This window comes from Columba livia, chromosome 4 (assembly GCF_036013475.1).
Source record: "Columba livia isolate bColLiv1 breed racing homer chromosome 4, bColLiv1.pat.W.v2, whole genome shotgun sequence".
Classification (NCBI taxonomy): domain Eukaryota; kingdom Metazoa; phylum Chordata; class Aves; order Columbiformes; family Columbidae; genus Columba; species Columba livia.
In genome coordinates, this window is record NC_088605.1 from 26,648,708 (window position 1) to 26,670,697 (window position 21,990).

General features: G+C 36.4%; 1 long non-coding RNA gene across 1 annotated transcript in view; it reads left to right on the forward strand.

The window, feature by feature from the left end:
* Positions 1-3,826: 3,826 nt before the first annotated feature.
* LOC110357830 (uncharacterized) overlaps positions 3,827-21,990 on the forward strand; it is a 51,127-nt gene continuing 32,963 nt past the window's right edge. The window contains exons 1-4 of the long non-coding RNA XR_010472194.1: positions 3,827-4,073; positions 5,246-7,285; positions 7,593-7,691; positions 8,102-8,191. This is a non-coding gene — a long non-coding RNA (uncharacterized LOC110357830). The remainder of the gene's footprint in view (positions 4,074-5,245; positions 7,286-7,592; positions 7,692-8,101; positions 8,192-21,990) is intronic.

A 21,990-nucleotide genomic window follows, 5' to 3' on the forward strand; every position in this document is an offset into this window, starting at 1 on the left:
CTTCTGAGATGCTCGTGAGTTCTCTGAACTCTTGTCAGAACATATTTGTGTCATTGATTTCCTTTTCACAAATTTCATCTCTAGCTAGTTCCCCCTCTCCCTGAAGGAAAGTGTCATGTGTTGACTGTGGCATTGTCAACAATGACTTCAAAAGAAAACATGTCATTCCCAAAGATTTTTTTTTACATTTTGAAATTACATTGTACATCCACATTGCATAAATCTAGTAGTGTTGCAGATTAAAATAATGTTGGTCATTCATTTAGGATAGAATTATGAAAATGTGACAATAACATTAGTTATAGTTAGTTATCAAAGAAACGGTATTTACAAGTAGAGAAATCAAGGTATTTTTAAACTTACCTATGGAATTACCTGGATTATGAAGTGTACTGCAATTAACTGAACTGTGCCATGTGCATTTGGCTGCTCCTGTATGTACATGACACCCTTGAAAACAGCAGAAAATTTTTCTAAAGGCCCATGCCCCGGTTATTTGCAAACAAATAGAGCAAGATCATCCCCACAGGATTATGCAAATACCCTGATGGTGTAGGATGCCAGGGTCTGCCTCCTTTGTCACACTCTTGAACTGAGAGACTGAAGGACACCTTGGTCTAAACATGATTACTGGTGCTTGGGTACTGTTCAAACATCCCAAAGTGCTTTAGGGGAATCTCCAGTCTTTGGTTAGCTGCCTTCCCATAAAATGCATGTGCAGAGTTACTCACATGAGGAAGGGATTATCAAAATGATTGAATAGGAACCCTGTCCTGGTGATTCCCACACTAGGCTTTGCTGCTAGTGGTTAAAAATAAATCTAAAGTGTCCAAAGGCAGTGGCCCACTGATTAAAAAAACAATTTCTTTTAGCTTGTGGTCCTATGGAAATAAACTTGTCATACACTTAGATGTTTAATTTTTGTATGCAAATAAAAGAAATAAAAAAAGAAAGCTTCTCTTCTCCTAGAATATGTATTATCTTAGTAATTAGAACATTGGCCTGAGTTCAAATCCCCATTCTCCTGAATTCAGTTCAGGAATTGCAATCTATATCCTCCAGGAATACCCAGTCATTAAATGACTGAGTGTTTTAGCTTAAGCACCCGTTTTGTCTCCTCTTTGATCTCTTCCACCTTATATAAAAAATTAATCAAGCATTGAAAGACTGATGTGGACCTGTGGCTCTTATATCCCTGTTAAACCGCTAACCACTAGCCTGTCAGCTGCAGCCATCTCATGCCTATTTGCATTAGATATTCTCTATATGGAGAAAAATGTGCTTACGAAACATTTTTCACATGAGTGAAACAGGGCAGTGGAGAAGAGGTCTATTTTAAGAATTTGGTCACCCAGGGTATCTAGTGCTTCAAATAGTATCAAAACCCTTTGCAAGATATTTGACAGCCCAAGGCCTTCATGGTGAGTAAGTAGTTGAAACTGAGTTACTTAAGGGACGATAATGCCAGCAGTGAGGGGTAGCAACAAAGCATCATTCACTGAGGAATGTAGTGCCCATGTCAATCTAAGGAAAAAAGCTTGTCTTTGCTAGATAAACTTGGCTGGACAAGTAACATTAATGATCCAATTCAGATTAATTATAAAAGGAGTAACTGCCTGGTTAGTACACAGGGATTTTTGGCAAGGTAAGCTTTCAAATCATATTTATATCATTGACTGAAAGAAAAGCAACCCAAAAAAGTTGTAATATGGTTGAGAATTTTATACTCCTGTATTGCTAAACTAAAGTCATCGCAGCAGATGGGTACCTTCTAGATTCTAGAGCTGGCTCAAATGACTAGTCTATATGACCTAGACTGTAAGTTTAAACTTGTAAGTTTTTTGTTTGTTAAACTTTCAAGTTGTTTGTTTTGCTTGTTTGTTATTTCCCCCACGTTGGTTTTAAACATCCTGAGAAGCTTTTCTGCTACAAAGCTCTTCATTTCCTCTTATGATATGTTGTGTGTCTTACAACATTGTCAGACATCAGTCTGCAAAACATTGAGTAAATCAAAACACAAAGATTTTAGTTGCTCATTTTAGCTGTCATTGATTTGTTGGTGCTGTCTTCAACATACAGCTTTTAGAAATTTCTTATTTCCGTTTTACTTTCATGACATTTCCAAGGTAATTTGGAATTCACGTTTGAGAATTTTTTTTTGGTAGTCAATGGATACAAGTCACGTTATTTTGAAGTACTGCATTTCAAAGAAATGGTGGTAAATAAAGGAACTGATATATTTTTTAAAATCACATCTTGTCAGGCATCTTAGCTATAAATAAATGCTGTGGAAAGACACACAAAAATGTTGTCTTGGCTACAATATCTCAGAGGTTAAACGTGCTTCATTTAGATTACTATCTTGTTTTCTTTCCTTTTTTTATGTCAGAGTAATTCTATGGACCTCTCTTTCAAATAGAAGTCTGAAAATAATCTTTGACTGCGGTAATCTCCAGAAAACTTTCCGTTAGATACTTAGTGTTGTATGGATAACTCCAGCAGAACACTTCATAATAAAGTAGTAAATGCAGTTGCAATTTGAATTGTCTGTTGAGGTTGCACAAGACTCTCTCAGTGTGACTCTCTTCAGGAAGACATGAAGCATTAGTGATTACTGAAGACCCCTGAAACAAGTCCTGTTTCATATGTCTGGGTTAGGTCGTAGCCATGTTCTCTTAACTCTTCTGTCTAGTCTAATCTGCGTCACTGTGTATGTGGTGGAAGTCTACCAAAACAGAGGAATTTTAACAGTCAGAAATATCAAAACATCTTCCTTTTATATAGCTAAGTCTTAAAATACCATTACAGCAATATTTAAGTGGTACAATGTCTTCAAAACCTGAAACATGCAGGGCATGAGGAGGCCAGGGAAGGAGATAGTTTCAGTGGGAAGGAGTAGCAAACAATAATGAGAAAATTAAAAATCTGCAAGTTAGAAATCAGATAGACATCAGCATTACTATGTTGAGAAATACTTAGCATACAGAAAACATTTCAGCCTCTTTATGCAACCATTTTTGAAGGGGCATCAGCTGGGAGAAAGTGTCACATAAGCTGAGGTTCACCACAGAGTTCACTTAGCAGTTGCTCCTAAGTGAAGTTCCTGAACAGTTTTCTAGGAAGCAGTAAAATCCATAGTTCAGAGTGCATTTGTATAATGAAGAAGATTGTGTTACCTCTTTTTGAAAGGACCAGCTGGGGCTGATTCTTATCTCAGATCAGTAGAAGACAAAATTTTCTGTATGGTGGCAATCTGTATGGTGGCACTACTGTGAGGGGAAATCAGGCCTCTTGTTTACTTATTGTAGTAGAATAGTTGTGTTTTGTTTTGTTTTTCCTTTATCCCTAAATATTATAAGTTTTCTTTATTTGCATTAGCTATAGTGAAGTATATTCAAGTTGGAGTATGCAGGCCTCTCATACAAGTCACCATCTATTCATTATTCTGAATATCTCACCAAGCGTGTAATCTGTGCGTGCTCAAAGTGTCCAGTGACTTTTGCACTGCTCTGTTTTGTTAGCTTATCATCAAATTAATTTATTTTATTTTTTTTTTAAGAATTCCTTGGTTATGTAAAGCTAATGTTGAACAGTTTTCTTCTTCAAAAGGCTTTAAAGAATAAATTTAAATATGTATAATTATAGAACTTACAACTGTTAAGCAGTAAAGTAAATGTACTGTTGATGCATATTTACTCTCTGTAGGAATATTGACTTTATCATGTAATGGTTTATTCCTGCAGTTATTAAAACATTAACTGTTTTCCCAATAACCATTATAACAACTGATCTTGCATTTGAATACCTAATAAATCTGACTTGGTTCAGCCTGAAGTGACAGCTTCATGCTAAAACTCTATTCTAGCTTACTCTTCTTCCGACTGCCCCTTCTATTTCGTTTAAGTTTATGCCAGGGTTACTGCTCCCTCATCTTATTCTTCTTTCCTCTACCATTTCATAGAAACAGCCCACAGAAGTAATGGGAAGTGAGAGTTGGAAAAGACCTCAAAAGGCAACATTACATATCTTCCTTTTTCTGTTTTCATCATGTGTATTCTACAGAAAGGACACGGGTATGGAAAATTTAAATTACATGCTTGGTTCGCTTGGATATTCTGTGATGAAAAGAGCTGTCCTTTCCTACTTTTTGCTCTGTGAATTTCATTGTGAACACATGCTCCAAGACAAAACTCTTCTGTTTCTTCCAAGAAATTAAAATACACAACCAAATAAAGACAACTGTGCAGGCTTCATCCTGAGGCAGATAGAAAAAAAAGTCAGGCTGAACTGCTTTTTAATAATCAATTTACACCTGTTGAGCTATATTATACCCAATTGGTTTTTGTTATTTAATAATTACCTGTGGACATGAAAAGACATCATTTTTCCCCTCCAGAATCTACAGGCACCTGATTTCAAGCCCAGCCAGATCTTCTCATCCTCATCCCGCCATCTGGATTGCTCAACACTCTTTTTTTTTTGGTACTTTTTAAGTTTTCATGTAACCATTGGAGAATGTTTTCCTTAGAAGCATTGAATAAGGTCTCTCAAATTAGTGGCAAACTGTAAATTTACTACCCAGTGTTGAATTACAACTAATACATTCAGGCAAAGGGTCAAATAATGCTGAGATGTTGTGAATAAGCATAGGAATGTTTGGGTCTCTCCTCCCTTCCATCTCCCCAGTCCCTCTACACTGATCTCATATCTCTGAAGGCCAGAACTAAACTCCTGCGTAAGAAGAGACAAGGCAAGACAAGGACTCAAACTGCTCCTTCCTCATCCTATAGAGGAAGTGCAAAAGACAGTCCAATGAGGCACAAAATAAGTGTTGTGAACACCATGTAGCATCAGTACCAATAATTTTGGTAGCAGTTGATCTGTCATTTATTGAAATTGTGGTACTATTGTGGTGTGGATATATTATGCCCCATTACTTCAAATCAACATGCAATAAGCAAATAAATTAGTAAGTATATTAAACCTCACATGCCTTCTGGATTCTAAGATAAAAATTCAGGTTTTACAACAATACAACAGTAGAACAGATTTGAGGAAAGGCCTGGTATACATCGTAAAGCCAAAATACTACTCTATCAGTATGAACGGAAGTAAGAGTTGCAAGACAGTTTAGTCTTTGGTGGATTTTTGGTCAATATTTAATTTTCTAAAATGCTTCACAGCAACTGTAGTCTAAACAACAAGGTTTCCATGGACTGAGCTCTGAAATCCTGTTTCCTATTAGGTAATCATCCCCCTGATGCCATTGGGACTGCTCATCAAATTATGATGCATCTGTACCAAACATGACAGAACAGAACTATATGAAAGCCAAGAGAGAAAAGGAAAAAAAGGAAAGTAATTCTGCATGATTAATGTAAAAGAGTGGAAAATTATATCAGACTGTTAATGAGCCTTGACCTAGCCACAATAATCAACTACTGGTGGTGGTCACGGCATCCATCAGTTATGGCCCTCTCTCTGTGAAGGGATATTTTCAAATCAGTCAAATATGATTATGTTTTATGAGTATATGAGTGCAGTAAAATGTCATAATTCAAAACCATTAACGCTGTTATTCTGACTAATATCAGATGTGACTACTGTGATTTGACCATTTCTGGTCAATAATTTTAACAACTTTTCCAAATTTACATCTGAATATAACCACAGTACTTCCTCATCATTCATGCTCTTGCTGTGATTAATTTGCCAAGACTTTTTAAATATGAAGTAACCTTCATTTGCTAGAGTAGGTTTGCATTTCTTAAATTTATTTGAAGATTTAAACATACTAGTATCTGTTTAAATAAAAATTAGAATGTTAATTTATACTTAAGGAACCATGCATTTGTGTTCATCTGACACTAATGTAACAGCACTGAGCTAAACCTGAAAAATGTTTAATTTGGGGATAGGTATTGTAGGCTTTTTTTATGTTATAGAACCATACAGCATACTGTGAGTGTAATCTCCTAAAAAAACCTACTAAAGTCAGCTAAAAAGCTATAAGAGTAACACCTGTGTTGTTTGTGATGAGATTAGAAATTTTGCGGTATGAATAAACCCTAAGGAGGGTGTTTAACTTGGAACTGGCCACTGCCGGGCCGCAGATGCTGAAGAGCTCTATGTGAGATGCAGAGAAGGGGAGTCTGGTGGCTGGTGGACCCTGCAGAAAGACAATGCCTTTAGGCCAGGAAACACAGGATCAAGCAATGCAGCAGGCTAAGTGACAGAAGTTGGATGCTTGTTGGGAGAAAAAGGCATGAACAAAAGCAAGGGATTTGAGGAGATTTAAGTGTAGTGTTCCAGTAAACAAAGCTACACTGTTCCTAGGAAGTACCAGCTCTTCCTAGTAACACCCCCCTGTGAGGGCTGTAGTACTGATAAGATGTGCTTATACTGTCCTTTAGATATTTGGAATCTACCTGGATTTTCCTTAATCACTCTCTGTCACAGTGACTTCATATAGGTAACTAATATGTCCCTCACATACTGATAAATATTATTGAATAGTATTTATGCCTTATAATAACTTTTTAGCTTAGGGCGGCACACCGTAAATCATAATTTTTTTGCACAATGATGGTATGTCACAAAATGACAGAAATAACTGTTCCATGCAAGCGTTGATGGTGGTGAGAGGATTCTTCCTGGATTTCTATGATGAAGGCCCAGCACCCAATGGCTTAATAAAATAACTGTTTTAATAAAACAGAATAAAAAGAGGAATACATGTGGAAAGTAAGTCTTCCATCTTTTTGATTCTGGGAGGCCTGCTTTCATGCAACATTGGATAGGTCCTGGACGGATTTTCCCATGGCATGCTGCATGGGTACCATCCGTGGAGAGGTTCCTCCTCCCTCCCATGCTGTGGTGCCTTTTGTCTGTGTGAAAAACAAAACCATACATTTTTTTCTGACAGACTGGATGTTACCTCTGTCATAACACCCACTAGTGTACATTGGTGGCTGGCACAGGGTACTCCGGTGAGTTCCCTTACAGTGGCTACTCATGCTAACATACGCATTATATTCCACTGCTGGTTTTGCTCCATCTCTATAAGAGTATACTAAGAGATAAATTACGCTGTTTGAGATTTGATATAACCAATATTTTAATAGCATGTGATTTTCTTTCTTTTAAGTTAGGCAGCTTGATTCCCTTCTGACGGATCTAGGGAGTTCTTAGATGGCGTTCTTGTGTACCTGACATGTGATCCATTATACACACCTTGGGGAACAATGAGAAGCTGTACTGATGAAGTGTCATGGGGATTTTGCAGGTAAGCAGGTACTGATGTCTAAGATAAATTACTGAAACATGTTATATTTCCAATTATTGTGAGGAAAAGCCGAGTCTATGAGGATATCATTGGCTCTTTCATCTCAGATGGACAGGAGAGGAAGCAGTTATTAATGACAAAATTATGTTTTTCATCAGTTCATTATTTGTTCACATAGCAGTCTGGCCTTTGATCACACCTTTAAGATAAATAACATACAAAATAACTGAAAAAGGTTTCAGGGATATAGGATCTCAGAAGCCTTTGGGCTCAGTTCTCTGTTTCATAGAGCACTTTATTTCACCAGAAACATCAGGGGAGACTTAGCAAGAGGAACAGCCACATATCATCTTCTACACTGGTTGGAGAATAACTCTGGAAGCATACCCAGTAATGGAGGCAGACAGTAAGTAATCTAAAAGGAACTGATAAATCCTGTACTGGCTTTGGATTTATCTGTTGTTTTCCTAACCTAATTCCACTCTTCATCAATAAATGACTTTTTCATATGATAACAAAGAAAGGACCTATGGGAAAGGGAAGAGATATAAAGCGTACAAGCCTGGCTTTTGCATTTTTAAATACCAAATTTGACATTTCAGCAGCTGATATTTCTCATTTTAAAAAATGGACGGTTATCTCTGCTGTTTAGCTGGGCTTTTTATCTGTATATTTTCAGATCTTTTTAGAAACATATTAAATACAGAAGAGCATATAATCTTCGATTACTTTTCTGGATGTTGCCCAGTGAACGTACTCTTCAGCAGATTGCCTCTGACCAGTGCTGCTTTGCAAAGTGCTCTTTTATTTCTATAGAGATTTTCCTCATACTTCTCATGGGGTGAAGGAGCCCTGATATATCCAGAAGACAGCAAAACAGATGGAATTTGACTCTGTTGAAATAAGGTAATTTTTTGTCCTATGCACAGTTAAGGCCAGAAAGCCCATTCTTTTACTGGGTTATATAGTCCCACATTTTATTTGACCTTTCTTCATTTTCATTCATTCTCCTATTGCTTCTTTTTTCCCCTCTCAGAAATCCCTGAAGGACTCTGTTCTCTGTTAGTTATAATGTCATTGGCCAGGTTGAAAAGATTATTTCTTACATAACGTGATATATTGTTGGTTTTCAAACATATTTCTCACCACCACTTTTCAACGAACCCTCCATAAATCCAGCTGAGGGCAGGCAAGATCCATGTAGCACTGAGGAAAAAAGGAAAACCTAATTTACTAAAGATTCATGAGTTGTTTCCTCACACCCTGCCAGCTATTATGCCCAAGTATAGTATATCTGATGGAATTACGCTGAACATGAAACAGTGTTTCTGCAGCAACTGAATTTGAGAAAGATCACCAGTAGTCTCTAAAAGAAATAGCAACTCTTTCTCTTAAATTATTATAAAATATAAATTCATTTTAGTATGTGTGTTTAAAATAAACTGTAATGACAGTTTAATTTCTTCAAAGACAACATCGTACTCCTTCCTTGCATGATCTCTGTGAGTTTGCATACAGCATAATGCATTCCCTGCATACTCAAGATAAAGAGTGCATGTAAAGCAGATAAGATCTGAATAAAATTGGAACAACCGATACTGTTCCACTGAATCTTGCATCACTGATTTTAGTCAGCTACATTTGCAAGTGTTTGCATCTGTGTAAGCAAGACTCACTTGCCTTTTTTTTTCTTTTTTTTTTTTTTTTTTTCTTCGTGAAATGCCTCGGCTTTTAGATCCCAGCAGCAACACAGGAGCAGCAGCAGCCATATTCACATGCATTAGGCATCCAGCTCTTTTTGCTCTCTTCATCTCTGCAAGGCAAAGCATATCTGTGTCTGTACTCTTGCAGGGGTAACCAGGTGCTTGAGAAAGAGGCATGTCTGCTCCCTCTGTTCTCTGCTTGGACATATCCTACCTGATAGTTATTGTATTAAGAACCATATACAGCAGACTACCCAGCCAGGAAAAGCTGCAGCATCCCTGGCAGTCAGGCAGGCAGGATAATTTCCTTCTTGTGTTGTACTATAGGAAATAGTTATAGAGGCAGGTGACACTTCACCTGTGTGATCCTCCCGTGTTCTGCCATTTAGACTGCTGCATTGCTCCAGTACTGAGGAAAAAAAGAAATATTCCACACTTAGTAATTTGAAAATTAATGGTAAACTCTATTGAAAAGTGAGAAGCAGAATTTCTTGTGTTGTACTGTGTTTGTTAATTATACTACTGGAAATAATTTAAAACATTTTCAGTGGGTTGCTACCTCATGTAAAATCTTAACATGCATGTTCTAAAAATCAAGTATGCAAATACAGTTTATGCTTGGGTAACTCCTCCTTGTGTACCCCTGCCTCCCCAGGAAAGCTCAAACATGCATTTTTTTCTAAAGCTGAGAAGGGATTTGACTATCAGAAGCCTATTTTTCCATCTTATTTGGGCTGATTGGGCTGCTCAGAGAGAGAAAAAGCAGAGATATCTCTTCATGTCTCCTCACTGTGCCAGGAATATGTCAAAGTAAGGGGATACTGCCCTTGTAAGTGATTTTAACAGTAGAAATACCTTCTGGATAATAAATACATTGAACAATATTAGAAAGTTGATCTTGAAACTATTTATAAGGTAAAACTGAATCAGTCACGCTCTTCTTAATTCTGAGTTTGGTGTACCAAATACACTACTCTTCCCATTTTTCTTACTGTTACACTTGGAATGTGCATTTCAAGGGAACCTGATTTAAAGAAAATAGATGGTGAAGAATTACATTAAAACATATTAGTCTGGAAGAAAGATGCAGAAGCCTTGATAAGAACAACTTATAGAATTAAAACTGTACTATTTATGTGGAGGTTTGGACCAGGAAGAGTGTTCTATGAAATTGTGATCTCAGCATAACATAGAGCAAACAAGCCTTTTCAAGTGGATTAAGAGTACTCAAGTGGTCTGAGCAGTGAGCTATAACAAATATTGACTACCAAACTGAAGAGAGGGATGTACTGAGTTACATCAGAGGGGCTTGTCCCTATCTATATTTATTTTATGTATCCCTGGCAATTGAAAACAATGAAAGAAATGTGACTTTTTAAATAGGCCTCTTTGGGAACCAAGAGTATTATCCTCATTAAGTGGCTGCCTAACAGCTCTGCTATCACTTTATATTCTAGAATGAGTCCTTCTGTCCCCCAAGGAACCCTCTGCTTTGCTTTCTTATTTCAGTGCACTGCCCCGTGACTCAGGCTGTGCCGCAAGATAACTCCTTGACCCCTCAAAGCTAGATAATATTCCTTATATAGGCTGCACTGTTTCAGTCTTCCTAACATGGAATGATAGCTTCTAAGAGGATAAAGACTGTTGTTATCAAGTTAAGTTTCTTTAACAAGCCAATGGTCCAATCCAATATAAAAATCAATTTTTCAGAGCTTCACAATGAAGCAGCATAATGTATTTTTATTGGATCTAGCCCGGAGCTATCTTGTTGAAAGTTAGCAAAATATTGTTCAAAACCTCTTATTGAATCTGGGGCTTCTGAACTTTGCATGATGTTTCCTAAGCACAGAGGAACCTAAAGAATCATACATCTGTAGAAGAATGAAAACAATGAGTTGTGCTAGGTGACAGAAATTGGCTATGTGTTATCTAAGTTGACAGCTTTCTGGAACAATTAGCTTAATAAATTTTGTTTCGGTTAGTTCAGTTTTTCCAAGCTTTATTGAAAATCCGGAATCCAGGTTCACTGACAGAGATGAACACAAATGAAACTTGGAACTAGTAATATTAAGTAAATGACCTTAAGCTTTCCACAGATCAGGACAGTTTCCCCAATCAGCAGAGTTCTAGATCACTAATTAATGTAAGGCAGAACGCTTTACTTTCTCTCTGTTCAGAAAACTGCATGAAACTTCTGAACTTTAATCAAGATTTATGCTGGAGGGAAGGAGGGAAAGTTTTTTTAGTGTTTTAGCTTAGACATAGTTAACCAGTACATTGTATGATTTTAACATCATCCTAATAATGATGAGAAAACAGGCTAAGATCAAACTACCAAACCTTCTTCTCTCATTATGATTTTGTAAATTAGTCATTTGATTATGATACACCTTTCAGACATTCACCTCTATTTTATTATTTAAATAAAGATCAAATAACAAAGTTCATTGCTATCCAAAGCATAGGATTGTTTTCAGTGTATTCTCTCAATTATGCTTAGATTTATTCTTTTGCAAGAGTGTGTGTTAAATGAACATAACTGAAATGCAGATAAAGACCAGCTCTGGAGACCTAGGACTCTTGAATCTCCTGAGTTTTCCTATGTTAGTCTGTCTATAACGGTATACTCTTATTTCAAGTTTAACATTTCTTTTTCATCAGCTGATTGGTCACTGAAATGATGACACAATTTTAAAGTGTGGAGTTTAATAGAACAAAATGAGATGATTTTCCTTGAGGGACACAGGGAAATTCTGGATGAGATTAAATACGCACAAATACATTCAGTCAGAGAACTGACCAAAACCCAGGTGGTAATTAATTTCAAACCATTATTATTTTTTTTTCTCTAGCCAGAGGGGAACTTAAATCATTACACTGATCTTTTCTTGAACTCAAAGACCTGAAATGACTTAAGTGGTTTCTAAATCTGACCAATGACTGGAACAAGACTTTTGCTGATTTGAATGTTACAGATATTCACAAGAGACACCAAGGGGAAATAATACACAAACCTTTCTTCCCTAGTAGGATTTTAAAAATTATTTTAGCTTGGTTCAGTTTGTCTTTTTTTTGCATGCACAGTTTTTGTCTTCACCATCTGGGAGACAAGAATACGTTAGTGAGTGGATATTTTAAATCAAGTCTGACTTAATAATTTAAGACTGGCTTCTCATTTAGGTGTTTTGCCCATTCCTTATTCATTAGGATGCATTATCCTAAGATTTTCTGTCAATTAATTTTTCTTAGCAGTTTTGGCATAGCTGTACCTGGGAGGCACTCCATTAACACTTCAACCATTTAGGAAAAGCTGACGTTCTATCCAGTAAACATCCCAGGTAATCAGAGCTGCAGAACCAAATCTGCATCATTTTAGTTGCAAAACTATTATGAATTTTACAATAGTTCTGATTTTGGCTGAATAATGTTTTTTAAAGTTTATTATAAATACACCGTGGTTTGGGTGGTTTTGGTTTTGTTTTTTTTCTTGCAGTTTTAGAGCAGCAAACTTTGCATCTGAACCCTCAACTGATATTTTCCTCCCAATGTATCTTGGGTTTCAGAAATTATGTCTTTTTGCATATGTTTTAGAAAGCTATATAGTTTCAAGGTCTGGTCCCTTGATCTGTTGTTTAAACATGAAATCTGATAACCCTCAGTTAAATTCCATATGTGAGCTGAAAATCTGGGGCAAGCTGTGCTTAAATGTTTGAAGAATATTTCTCCTTACAGATGTCTGTGGAGGTATAGAAAACACAAATCTTTAACTGAAGACTTTTTAGTTCTGCCTTGTAATATCTGTTAAAAAGAGTTCATACTGAACTCTTCATAAACTCTAAACTCTTACTCTAAACTTTCCTTCATGATAGAAAAAAAATGACTGTGTATTAATGACATTTTTGTAGCATTCAGTCCCAATAGCCTATATAATGGTATCCCAAAATGAAATATGTCCAACACCACAAGTTTCATGAATGATTTTGAAATGCATAAATATATTTTAAATTGATGACTTTAGCATCTGGGATCATACTTTTTGCTATGGAGATTATCACTTTTAATTTTTTTTGAATAGACGTTTCCTTTTATTTGTTTATTTATTTATTTTCTTTTAACCAATAACATCTGAACATCAGTATTTCCTAAGCCATATAGGAATTGCAAATATGAGCTGTATTGGGGTTTTCCAGACTGCCTTGAAATGAAAAAATCAAGGAATTTCTAGTTACTGGTAAAATAAACATTTTCCAAAACTGAAGAAACAGAAAGTATCACTCATTATGCGTGGCTACATGACATTTAAAATGCTCAGTTATCTATTGAATTCAGTAGAGTTTTAAAATACACACATTTGTGGTCATCTCTTGGCTTCAACCTGTATTTCGAATTTGAGACTAAATTCCCAACTTCAGCTTTCAGAATCTGGTTTTCCATTGTATTGTATCTTCTCTCAAAACATATTAATTCACTGATTGACTAATAATGAGTAAATATATTTTTAGAGTCATAACTTTCACCTAAAGCCTTCAGGAGCATGTTAGGTATTTTAAAAGTGTTTTTTTTCTTTTTTTTTTTTTTTAACATTTCCACACTTTCAAAAATGTCAGTAATCTGGACTCTTCATATGAGTTGCCTGAAAGAGCATATACTTCTCCATATATTTCTGCTTTTAAAAATCAGGATTACTTACTCAGCTTTTGAGGTCTATTACCTATCCTCACATTTATATGCAATACGGAAATGCAGTGTTTTTCACAAGCTCTGCAGATTACTGATGAATGAACTTCTGTAGTATAATAGCAAACTTATTAAAATAACTTCGAGTTGTTGAAAGCAATAACAAAGGTAAAATGCAACTCCCCTACTTGCATGAGTAACATTAGAAAAGACTTTCTGCAGTATGGGGAGCTATGTAAATGTGTCTAGATATCTTTAAAGCTACTGACGGTCAAACTGAAAAAAATTGTTTCAGCAGCAAAGGACAATGTAAGATAAAATGCTGCCAGGATTTCAGGTACTCTTCACAACTCTGTGTTGACAATCCTACATACATAATAATTTGCCTCATTCTGGTCTATGTTCTCCACCCAAATGCTATTCCTCAGCAAGTGAAGAGGTGTGATGAAATATTACATTTTAAAATTTCTCATCTTGAGTATATGTATGAAGGTTTTAAGGTTAGTATCACTAGCTGCTTAAGTATCAAAGGGAGAAATTATATTACATGTAGTAATCAATCTTAAAGAGTGTTTTCACAGTTTCTCTTGAGTAAGATATTCTACCATTTCTGATATTATTTACCTTCTTAAATACACAGACTGCCCAGGAAAAAAGAACATCTTGTCACATAGATTATTTATCAGGCCCTTAAGGAGTGTGTGATTTTATCTGTTAGTACTGGCCCTTAAGAAGATATGGGAACTTTTATTCAACCATAAACTTCTTTCTCTTTCTCATCCTATCATTCCAACCTAAATATATTTCTTTTCTAAAACTTCTACTGTTTGATTCATTTTGAATGTTGTGTTGATGTGATGAAGCTCAGTCAGGGCACAGACACACTGTACTCTCCTTTCCAAGACTTAGATATACAGAGTGGTCATTCCCCCATGGAGACAGCAATCTGCAGTCCAGAAAACGACATTTTCATCTTCTCAGGCCTGCCAGTGCAATCTCTCACCATCAAAAATTTTCTGTGTGGGGACAGCAAATCTCTGTTCTGATCTCAGTGAAGAGCTGTTAACTGGGAAGATATGGAAAAGATCTAGGTAAAGAGGAAAATGGAGGGAAAAAACCTAGAGAGCAAATTCCTGGAGAGGAAAAAATATAGTTATTTTATTTTTTACTCTTTCAGGGTTATTTGATCATCCTTTGGCAACAAAATCCACTAACTAAGAAACAAATTTTTTGGAACTTCATGACTCTGGATTTTTCAACTGTTTAAAATATAATGCAAACATTTTCAATAACTTACCACTGAATAATTTGAAGTACAGTTTGATTAACTCTAGAAAGCATAGTATTATGTTGTCTATTTTCATGTTCTGTAAAAGGCTCTAAAGTGGCAGGATCAATTAGTTTTGATTTCCATACCAATCAGTCCAGATGGTTCTCATTATTTGCTGAGGATAGCTGCAAATTGAATTTTTTGAACCCATAATTTACATTACATAAAAGGTGATACTGAACTATTTCTTTGCACAGCAGTCAGAGCTGAAGGCTGCCTAAGCTCACCTTTCTCCAGACTTGGAAGCAAGTTTGAAAAGTACAATGTACTATTTCAGGAAAGGGAGGAATAGGCAATGTTACATTCTTTTCAGAGGAGATGGAAAAATGTTTGCTCAGATAATTTCTAAAGTGATTTTACGTACTATCTTATTCCAAGATATTAGAAATGCTGATGGATTTTACTAACACTCCAAAGATGTCTATAGCTGTACAGAATCTATGGTTATATCAAAACACTCCAAAAATGTTTATAGACAAAGTTAATTTATCAATTAGTGCCAACTTCTTGCAAAGGGTCTCCCACAATCTACCATGTTCATACAATTTTTCTGCACAGTATTTATTAATACCCTTTCACACTTAAAAATGAGAATTCAGGCAGTTCTGGCTCCTCAGTATAAGAATCTGAAATCCTTTGTTCAGATCATATAATGTATATAGGGCCCATAACTAACACAGATTTCAGCCTGCATATGATGCATCAGCCTGTATGTGTCAGTTTGATCCAGAACTACCATTGCAATGTTGATTGCATATTCTACCATTCCCCTTGGGTAATAAGAATCGCAAAAAGATATAGATGCATATATGCATGCACACACACTATATATAGATGCATATTATATCCTTGAATATATTATTTTATATGCATCTTTTACATATATGTATATAAAATATCTTAAAAGATGCCATTATAGTTTTTTCTGAAAAGGACTCTTGAAGTTTTTATCTTTAGCTATTTACAAGCCCTCTGGAAGTTTTGATTTAAAATATCTGGGGGAATTGTGCAGTGTTTCATGACCAGATAGTCAAACCAATCAACAATCTAAGGACATGACCTATTATATCAAAATTACTGGTAAAAAGCAAGAATATACCTACATGGAGACAACTATTTGTCATTATTGTCTGTATCTTATTTTGTCTGGTTTAGAAATTACTGATACATTAATCATATCATTTGCATAACTCAAGAGTGAGTTTGAAGCATCCTCAGCTGTCTTGAAGTAGACCAGAGGAATGGGAATTTCAAAGGCTAGGAATGCAGTTAGCATGGGATTTTGTAGCATTTGGCTTCTGATAACAAATTTGTCTTTGCACACCAATTGACTATCAGGCTTTTATTGCACTTTTATTAACATATGCTTTCCCAGTTCCATTAAGGTTTCCAACCTGACTGTCCACTAAAACCAGAGTTGTGTGACTACATTGTCAGCCTCTTTTTCTTCCCCTTTGGTAACATTTTAATACAGTGATTGCAATCCAAATTTGATAGGTGGTCAGAGTTTTAAAAAATAATTAAATTCTTACAAGCTTTGTAGAAGCAGCCAAGGAGAGGAGAGAGAATCTGTGAGTGTCTGGATGAAGGGAATGGCAAATTTGAGTGTGCAGCTAATTGGACACTGGCAAACCTCAGCAGTGAAAGACATAAGCATCTTCACTGCTGGGAAAGCTTCAGTAGAATCTTGTACCTTCTCATACACCAAATAATTGCAATCCTGCAAGTAGGAAATAAAGCTTCTTGTTTTCCTGGTACTTGAAAAAAGAAGCTGAACTATCTAGCTATTATCATTAGAAACATTTGGGGAGCAGATGCTGTTCTCACAGTTGATTTTTACAAATTCTTCTAAAAAAGCAATGCCTACTACTTATTATGCCCTGAGAAGTTTTACATTTGGATGCTTCTGCTTAGAGAAGCTGTGAAGTAAATGAGATTGAGTAGAACAACTAATTTAGTCCTTCGGAGACTGTCAGACCTGAGGCCTAATAAGCACCTTGCAATGTCAGTAGAGGTAATTGGCCTTCAGTCGCTCAAGATGCAGGCTGAGATTTAGGAGGGAAAAAAAAATAAAAAAGGTCAAAATGTCTTAAGAATGAATTATTTGGTCCAGGTCATGCCATCAGGTGCCTGTGCTTGGAGAATAATTGATGTCAGAGAACTTGCTAGCAAATTAAATATGAAGGCTTATATATAAACAATATATAATATTATAATATGAAAAACATGTAGCTGTGTGTAGGGCAGATAGAAATGACCTTGTTTTGCCAGAAGTTACTATTCCATCATTGCTCTGTGATCATCGGAGTAGCAATAAGCTACACACCAGTTTTATTCTGATACTGTAGAATTAGTGCCATACCTACAACAGCAATGCATTTGAAGCAAAATGTCCTGTAAAAATAGTAGAGAACTGTGAAACAAAAAGCATTAAAAATTCCTTTCTATCATGATAACTTTGCAGAGCTTCATGGTTAAGAGGTTACCAGGAACAGAGTAACCTGCAACCACCAGTGACCATCAATTCAGGCAGCACAGTGTGAAGAATTGCTCTAGACCCCAACTGAACCATGTAAAGTCACCCTCAAAGGACTTCTATTCTCTAAGGCAACCTCTTTCTAACATTTTTTGGAGGATTTCTCTTTGATGCATACTATTTAAAGCACAAAGGTAGAAAGTATCCTGTAGCTTTCACAGTGGTCTTATATTGTTATTTAGCTCCTAAAGGTTGTTTGCCCTCTTTTGCATCAGGAAGCAATGCTTTACTTGAAAGCTAACAAATATTCAGAATAATTAATGTTCTTTATCCTTTACTTATGTAAACCACAGCCAGGAGAATGCTTACAATAAATCAACTACTTTGGCATCAGACATGAACAGGAATCGCATGCCAACGCATTTCTGGTTTAAAATCAGTCAAGCTGTGCCCTAGAGCTGCAGAGGTTTTTTGGGCTGAGCTGTGTGGAGCCACATCAGAGCCACTGGTCTCGAGTGTGGACATGCTCCTACAGCGGCTGAAGTGCAATCACAGCTTGTGGACCACTTCTTTAAAAAGAATCTTTGGGGAGCCACTGTAATCACGGTCAATGTGCTAGAGTGCCTGCTTTTAGGTCATGTGTCACAGGGTTTGAGTTGGTTTAAAGAGAGTAAAATTGTTGTGTTTAGATTCACACCTATGGCACAATGAATTACACAAAACCTGCCTTTGATAAATTTATTTTCTGGTACTCTGGGCTGGACTTCTAGGTCATGAGCTGGTGCAGATGACAGACTATCTCCTGCTTTTTATGGTAAGATTCTCCCTTAGATCTTCATAGCCAGCTGTGGGAGAGAGGTCTGGGCTGAGTGAGGATTTCTGGAGAGGGGAGCAGCCAGAGGTTTCTTCTGTGTGGCATTGGGGGTGACCAGTGTTTCCCACTGCCCCTGGCTCCCTTTCTACATGCACAGCCAATCTCTTTCACCCTCACTAGGGCAGGGAGGAGAGGAACATATTCTTTCTAAGGCTCTCCATTGATACTATTTTACTAGATATCTACCCATGGTTTCTTTTTTCAAGGCCTCTAGAGGACTGAGCCTTAGATTGGTAAGATAAATGTTAATTACAGCATAGTATAGTCAGAGCCTCTTTACAACCCCTTACTGAGCAACTGGTTAAGCTCTTCAGAGACTGCCACAGGTAATCATGTAAAGCCGCAAATGTCTGAAGGATCCCTATTCATACAGGTGTGTGTGTGTGACAGAGAGAGGAATGGGAAAAGGAAGAGGAGTAAGGTGGTAGATTTGGAGGAGATGATAAAGAAGGCAAAAAAAATCCCTAGGTTTTTTTTTTTTGGTTGTATATGCCAAAAAAAAAAAAAAAATGAAACCAGTGAATTATAGAAGCAAGTGACATCATTAATCTGTCTTTATGGCAGATGTGTGCCATTGTCTCTTCAACAACATTTTGAAGCAGTGTTACTTCTCACAGAGCAAGGTGAGGTTTGCTGTGTGGGAAGCAGTCCTGTGCCTCATGCACTGAGGCATCCTGTCCCCCAGTATGTGTTTCTGCGTGTTCTTTCTGTACATTCCGTATCAACAATACCAACATTTTATATTTCATTATTCAAAGGAGCTAAAAGACATATGTGTTAATATTAGTACATATGCACATAGATACATACAAACATAAATATATATCTATCTATATATATGGTATAATGCCTTGCTTCCATTTTATCCATTAAATTGATTGTTTGGCCTGTGGTTTAATAAAGATGGATCTTTAGCACAGAAACTAAATTTATTCCAGCAGCTGAGATTGTATCTTGTCTACCCAGAGCTCTGGTCTTAAAAAATGGAGAGAAAATTTGAGATAATCTTTAAATTGGTCTCAAAAGTCCAATAAAATGTGAAAAATGTAACTTTATCATAAATATTTTACAGCAGAGTCATACAAGTTCACAGGTTTCCCATTATAGCCTTTAAGTTATTCACTTTCTGTATGAGGCACTTCTACACATGATCCACCTTTATTGTGCATTCACAGATGAATGGAATTCATTTTATACTTACATATTGCAGTTTTAACATAAATATTTTCTCCCCTTTGTACAACCTGTCCTTGAATACTGCTGAGGAAGAGAATATTTGAAAGTGTAACTTTCACCTTTAGTTTTTTAGGATATTAAAAGATAATATAAGCATGCATATTAGTACATGATCTGTATTAAATTAATATTCATAACCCATAATGCTAGAAAGGAGTTTATGTGAGTGAAAACTGTAAAAATGACAACTTCTTTCTCCAGTTTTCTATCGTAAAAATTGCCTTTAATATCTTGTAAAAGCTCTCCATGATGTTTTTGACCTGATCAGTTTCAAAGAAATACAATGCACAAAGCTTTGGTGCTGTATAGACATTCTCAGGGATTCATTAGAACAGAAAATTAAGAAGAAAGCACCAGTGTGTTCTAAATCATAGATTATAGAATCATAGAATATTTTGGGTTGGAATGAACCTTCAAAGGTCATCTAGTCCAACCCCTCTGCAAGGAGCAGGGACATCTTCAACTAGGTCACATTGCTCACAGCCCCGTGCAGCCTGGCCTCCAGTGTTTCCAGGGATGGGTCATCTACCACCTCTCTGGGCAACCTAGTGTTTTACCACCCTCATTATAAAAGATTTCTGCCTCTTATGTAGCCTGAATCTCCCCTCTTTTAGTTTAAAGTCGTTACTCCTTGTCTTGTCACAACAGACCCTGCTAAAAAGTCTGTCCCCATCTTTATATAAGCCCTCTTTAAGTATTGAAAGGCCAATGGAAGAACTCAAAATAATGTGCATGTGAATAGTAAACGAAAGGTATGATAGCACTCCTAAATTGTAGTATGTATTTTATAGTCTTTTACAAGATATTCCATAGCATTTTGGCATGAGTAGGTATTAAACAAATGTTTAACTGTCTCACCAAAGCAGCAACAAAATTATGCTACATTGCAAGCAGAATTCACTATGCGTTTTCTGAAAAGAGGAATCAATCAACCCAGCAAACTGTTTTAGCAGCTATACATTCCTGTGGCCAAGGCAATAAATGCAACATGGAATGAATGTCTAATAGACTAATATAGTCAGTTCTTCAGTCTACAGATTTTACAATTTTTTTTTTCAATAAAAGGAAAAGGGGTTTATATTTGGATAAACTGTTTTATAATTCCATTTTCAAAAACCAGAGTTATCACAATGTATCCAGTGGTACTACAGATGATAGGCACCTGGTGGAGTTACACATGGATTTTTTTCCTTTAAAATTGATGAGTACAGGTTATTCTGTAAGTGAGATGGGGTCAAGTACAATACCCTCTGCTTAAAACAGTAGGTGAAACCTGCATCTCTCCTCATAGGCTGCAAATAAAACTGAGATAATCTGTGGTACTTGAATAGCTCACAGACACAAAGGTCAGGAAATTGGGAGCATTCTCTGCAAACTTTGGAATTTGTGTTCTCCACTGTCAGACTGAGTTTGACCTTTAAAGGACTGAAAAAGCTCCGTTTCTCAAAAATATTGAGACTCTTGATACCTAAGCACTTCCAATCTGTATCAGAGTTAATGGAGCAAATATTTGCCCATGTGTGTAATCTTCCATTGATTTAGGATTGCTTCTGACATCTACCCTCAGATGAAAGTTAATCATATGATGGTGGACGCATATCAGCAGAGTGAGAGTGAGTAGATTTTAATGAGTGTACAGGAGTGTCAGAAGATCAGAGAAGGAGGAACATGATCTTGCTGCAAAGATGTCTGATATACCTCTTCACTGAATCTGCCTCATAAGTGGTATTTGCCCCATAACAAGTGATACTGATATTTTGCCCAGAACTTTTTCAAAGGCTATACTTCGCTTGTAGTAAGATATATTCATATTACAAAATGCAACCTCTTTAGCTGTTTAGGCAAATCTATGCAGAACTTAATTCAGCAAAATCATTTTGTCCACCCAAAGCTTTGTAGGAATCAACTCAGTTGAAGGTTAGTACACAGTCACTCTGATTTGCTTTGCCATCAGAACACATGCATTTCAGCCCCAGCAGAAAAAAAGCCTGTGAGAAACACCTCTTTCTTTTTGGGATTTTCAGCTTCCCAGTCTCTTGAAATTACTCTTTGAATAGGGTCAATGTCTTGCTTGGTGCAGGTTGTGAATTGGTGGCTTGGTGCCTGATTGCTGACTCCCATCACAATTTTGGCTGAAGTTCATTATATATGTATAGGAAAAAATAAGCACGATTATTGGTGTTTATCATCCTTACAGATCTCCTGTGTAGCAATTCTTCAAGAAGGACAAACACCACATACAGATAAAGCACAAGTACTTGTGTACATAATAAAGTACACCAAAGAATTTGATCAATACAAACACCAGTAGAGAAAATCATCATCCGAGACTTTACTGTTCAGTAAGAAACGGTAAGATAGTGCTAAGAAAACATTATCACTGGTTGGCCTAATTTTAGAAAAATCATC